The sequence below is a fragment of the Triticum aestivum genome, chromosome 4B (genome assembly GCF_018294505.1).
Source record: "Triticum aestivum cultivar Chinese Spring chromosome 4B, IWGSC CS RefSeq v2.1, whole genome shotgun sequence".
NCBI lineage: Eukaryota > Viridiplantae > Streptophyta > Magnoliopsida > Poales > Poaceae > Triticum > Triticum aestivum.
Genome location: NC_057804.1, coordinates 105,892,160 through 105,897,659, shown reverse-complemented (window position 1 = coordinate 105,897,659; position 5,500 = coordinate 105,892,160). Strand labels below are relative to the sequence as shown.

At 43.7% G+C, this 5,500-nt stretch overlaps 1 non-coding gene across 1 annotated transcript; it reads left to right on the top strand.

Moving 5' to 3' along the window:
* Window positions 1-1,129: 1,129 nt before the first annotated feature.
* Window positions 1,130-1,233, top strand: LOC123095256 (small nucleolar RNA R71). Its single transcript, XR_006446155.1, has one exon. It is a non-coding gene; the product is annotated as a small nucleolar RNA R71 (small nucleolar RNA).
* The last annotated feature ends 4,267 nt before the right edge of the window (window positions 1,234-5,500 follow it).

The following is a 5,500-nucleotide window of genomic DNA, read 5'->3' as shown; positions in this document are numbered from 1 at the left end:
CAATGGATGATATATTAAGATTCGGGTCATGAAACAACTCACCGGGTTTATATAGGAAGTAGCACTCGCTCAACGCTCTCTAAACTGCAGCTCTTCTCTTTTTGCTTCTCTATCCCCATGCCTACTCCAGCTTCACTCCTCTTCGCATGTGCCCATTGCTTCTCCTCATCACCATGCCGTGAATCCACCAGGATCCCAGGGAATGTCATCTCGAACTCGGTCAACTCGCACTAAATGGTACACAAGCATCAACCTGAAAGAACACTCAACAACCAAGCGAATACAAGTGACAGAGAGAATGCCCTCTAAGTCATCGATAGAGTACCCTACCATATAAGTATATCTATTGAGCAAGTCAGGAACATGTATCAACAACAAGTCACATGGTGCATAGGCAGTATCCATGATATGGCATATCTTGTCGAGAAAGCTGAGATCATACCTGACATAGTTAGGAAGAAGCTTCAGGACTACCTCCATTGAAGATACCAAGTGAGGTGTGGTAGTAGAAATTTCCACCGGATTCGTGTCAACAAGTGAAATAGAGCTTGACTCCTTGACATCTGAATCCACCTCACCATAATCAACCATGAAGCTCTCCATCTCAGGCTCAAGTGTTGAAGAATCAATGCGGCTAACATCATCAAAGGCGAACTTCTCCATATCTGGCTCTAGCAGCACATGATCAATATCAACTAAAGGTGACTCCTCAATATCAAAAGCAACGAACTGCAGCTCTGGCTCATCCATGTTAGAATCATCACAATGCAAAACTGAATCTCCAACACTAGTATCCAGATGATCTGTAGCGTGTGTGTCAACTAGAATGGTGTCATCATCGTCAAATATAATCCATGCAAGCTCAACCTTGTCACACTGAGATAGAGGCTCATGCTTTTGTATAAGAATTGGTGGTTGAGGTGTAGTGATTTGTTGCAAGCAAACCAATGAATCAGATGTGGGATTCTTATTGTACCACTGAAGTTGGTGGAAAGCTATGTTCTCAATCAACAGAAAAGCTTCACCAAGTGTCTTGTTTGTAATAGCTCCACCCGCTGGCATATCGATGTAAGCTCGAGTGTCCGAAGTCAACCCTCTATAGAATATCTGCAGCTCTAACCATCTCTCGAGCCCATGATTAGGACATCTCCTGAATAAGGCTTTGTATCTCTCCCAAGCATCATTCAAACTCTCGCCTTCACGCTGAACGAAATTGAAGATCTCATCTCGAATTGCAGACTGCTTGTGTAGTGGGAAATATTTATCCAAGAAAGCTCGTGGTATCTCATTCCAAACGAATGATCTTGATGGCAAGGATCGATACCAAGCACGAGCACCATCTCGGAGAGAGAATGTGAACAACATGCACTTGATAGCTTCTTGAGGAACTCCTTGGTACTTTACTGTATCTGAATACTCCATGACTCGGAGCAAGTGCTCGTAAGGATCTTCATTAGGCAACCCTCCAAACTGATGTTGTTGAACCAAAGCAATAAGACCAGGCTTTAGCTCAAAATTTTCCGCCTCAAAAGACGGCCAAAGTGGCCCTGTGAAATAGCATTGGCTGCTTGGCATCCAAACATCACGAAGCATCGCCATATCTCCGCCAAGTGTAACTATCAATCAAACTGTAAATAGTTCAGATTTCCTACGCACACTCATAAACACTAAATACTAGTCAGAATGTTAGTATCCTAATAAGCCGAAGCAAAAACGATGAAAAAATATAAAAGAAACGCAGAAAATGAAATACACGATGAATTAAACACGAAACTAAAATAAACCTAGTCTATAGCCTAACACAATCACTCGACGCTAGTCCCCGGCAACGGCGCCAAAATTGATCAATTGTAGGTATAGTGGGGTTTTTATGCCCCAAACTACGGATGTCTTGTTCTCCACAGGGACTAGACGACGGTAACTATGCTCTGGCTAAAGGTAGGGGACAGAATTTAGATGATGAGAACATAAAGTAAACCTAAACTATCAATGTTTGTCACCAAACAAAATTGCAGATAACCAACAAGGGAGAATCAGATTTTACTCAATGTCTTTTTTGTATTTTCATCACACTTGAGAATCTAAAACACTAACACAAAGGGGAATAATATGACAAGGACACATATATAACTATCATACATGAACAAAGGGAAGAAACAATACTAAGACATATGAAGAATACTGTTTCACTAAACAAAGTATAACAGGTCAAATATTTATCAAAGTGACAAGATATCAACTAGTCAACACAAAGGACATACTAATCAAGCATTGATATTGAACTTCGAAACTGAAGCAAATAGTAGGATATTACACTTAACAAATCTGAATATTACATGTAATAAAACATCTCAATGCTGAATATTACAAAGTACTGAACAATACACTTCTCAAAGTTACAGAAATTTGAGAGAGAGAGAGAGAGAGAGAGAGAGAGAGAGAGAGAGAGAAAGAGAGAGAGAGTAGCAGCAGGTTGGGAAAGAAGCAGGGGCGTGAGGAGAGAAGCAGAAGCAGTTTTATGGTTCAGAAAAGAGGCAAAGAATCAGAGGAAGTGGGGATAAGAGGGTAGCAGCAGGAAGGGAAAGGGAGTAGCAGAGACGTGGAGAGGAGCAGCAGATCGGCGCAAGAGGAGGAGCAAGAGCAGTGAGGCAAGGGAAGAAGAGCAGCAGCATCGAGATTCAGAGAAGAAGAAGGGGAGCAGAGGAAGTGGAGTAGCAGCAGTAGGAATGAGGGGGGAAGCAACAACAATTGGAGGCGCGCGGGGGATCAGACACCTCGTCTGGTCGGGCGCGCAAGTGATGGTGGTGAAGGGGTGGCGCTGATGGATGGTGCAGCGGCGCGAGGTGGTGATGGAGTGGATGGATGGTGGTGTATGGAGGGCGCGGTGAAGGTGGAGGTGCGGTGGAGCGGTGGCACGCCCCACGCCGTCCTGGCTGCGGCGGCGGCCGGTGGTGGAGAAGGTGGGGTGAGGGAGATGGATATGCCAGGCCCAATTTGGGAATCAGGGCGTCTAGGGATTTTGATCTCCGCTGATCTGCCATTTTTTCACTTTAGCCCTCCTGCTTCCTTTCTTCTCAAGATGATCCTCCAACATTAGCTTGCCCCTGGATACTTCTTTTCTTCTCGCTCAGGTCCCTCGTTCTCTCGTTCCAGCCCCAAGTCTCATCGCGTTTGGCAATCGACTGAATCTTGAATTTTATAGTGCCTTCTCACACTTTTCTGCAAAAGAAACAATTCACTAGTCAACATGCTCTTATATGATTATCATTCAAATATTCAGTATTTCATAGCAAAAATTAATGTCAGAACTCAACAAATGGTATATTTGTATGCCAAAATTATATATATGAAATGTGCTTATCAGTTACGTAGAACAAATTTCCTGTAGTCCGTGCTCAACCCTCCTCTATCTCTCTTCTCAGCCAGCCAGCGTACGCGCGGAGCCCATCGTCTGTTTGCTCACATGCGGCCCCACATGTCAGTGAAAACGCAAGAGGACCCACTGAACCTGCACATCTTTCACCTCGACATGCTGGTGATGAAAAACAAATCCAATAAAGATCTTCGGTGGCCGCTTTTGGAGTTACTCAAGAGTAGTAAGATTCTATTTACAGTTTAACCCAAGATGCACATCTCGTGGCTTCAACTACCACTCTATTTTCTTTCATGACACGACCTGGATGTTGGATGTCCCACGTGTCGGCAAAAGGAGGAAGAACCCGACCAAATCTTCGGTTGTGCTCTCGGATTAGACTAGTTGTGCTAACTTAATTTTTTTATTGTGTACTCCCTCCGTTCCAAAATACTTGACTTCCATTTGTCCAAAAATGGATGTACCTATATACTAAAACATGTCTAGATACATATATATTTTGACAAATAGAAGGCATGTATTGTGTAACGGAGGGAGTAGAATGGATGCAAGTTTTTGTATTGGGAAGAAGAGTACATCCATATATTGATAGAGCGTTGGAGTTGGCCTTACAAGTGGGACCGCAGTTGAGGAAACCGACTATCGGCAAACCCACACCTCGCCCGCCGCGTGATGGCTGAGTTAGAGAAATGATGAGGTTGAAGAGATTGCTCTAGCACGGACTCCAAGAAATATGGTGTCAGATGGAAGTCGTGCTGGTGGCGTGTGCCGTACTCCTGGACGTGAATGCTTGTTCTGGCCCATGCCACCCTACTACTCCTACTACTTACTATATAGTACTAGTATCGAGGATTCGAGGTGCTGGTTACATACAATATGGCTACAGTAAAAACACCCGCATGATGCGCGAAACATGTGAAGCTAGTACAAATAGTGTACTACTATTGTTGACTAGGCTCATCCGATAACCTGTTGCAATGCGCGTACAATTATGTATTCGGAAAATATTTTTTTGCCTCGTCGCACCACTCACTCATAGAAGCAACTCGAAAGCCATTCATAAATTTAGTAAGTTTATCACAGGCATATCATTTTATTACATACACCAGGTCGTCAACCCACATCGACAATGAGGATACATTATAAATACTAAAGATTTCACCACACAACAAATAACAAGCAATGAAATGAACTTCAACTCAACCATTTCTCGGCGTTGGAAACGCTTGCTTTGAACCACAAGTGATTCTCTGGGACGGGCCATCTATTGTCGATCTCGAGACCAACGCAGGACTAATCATCCAGGCTGAAGCGGCCTACTATATCAGTACCAGGGTAGGGAACCACGCTAATGTCCAAGGTATAGACACAGTTGCTTCTCATAAATGGTGCTAGTAACATTGTGTCAACAATAGTTGGATCGCCTTTCACCATCATTGGATAGTTTTGTCCAAGGAAGAGCGAGTTTTCTCCAAGACTATCAATTCTGTACCAGGGAGAAGGTGTTGGCACTAGCACACTAGTATCCATCCCGAATACCATGCAACAGGTGTTGGAATAGGTCTGGAGAGTGCGGCCATAGGTCTGAATAGGTCCCGAATACCATGCAACCAGTAACATCATCAGTGGGTTGTATACACACGAGAAGAGGTGATCCATCGGAATTAGTTGCCAGGCACCAAAGAGTATATGGGCGCTACTCGTCCTCATGCTCGTGATCATCACTATCGTCATCTACCCCTTGGTTATAAAATTTTTCAGGTATAGGTGGTGGAATGTTCACAGGACCTTGGAAACACAAGAAGAAGGTTAATTAGTAAAGGGAAACTTGCTAACCCGCATGCATGTGGATGAAACAATTATAATTATGGTGGAAGACAAACATACCGAAATCATAACGATTCCATGCAAAAACAGTGCCATGAGTGGTGGCAGCAAACACAAGGCCCTCGTATTGAATTGCATCACAGTACTCATGCGTGTACAGAAACTGATATTTGAGCAACATCCATCGAGTCAAACCACCAAGGACGGCAACAAGCTTGTCGAAGATAGCAACAACTTCATAGTTGTTGTAATTCCAAGAGCGGTTGGGAACTCGACAAATTGCTATCTTCCATAGAAGAC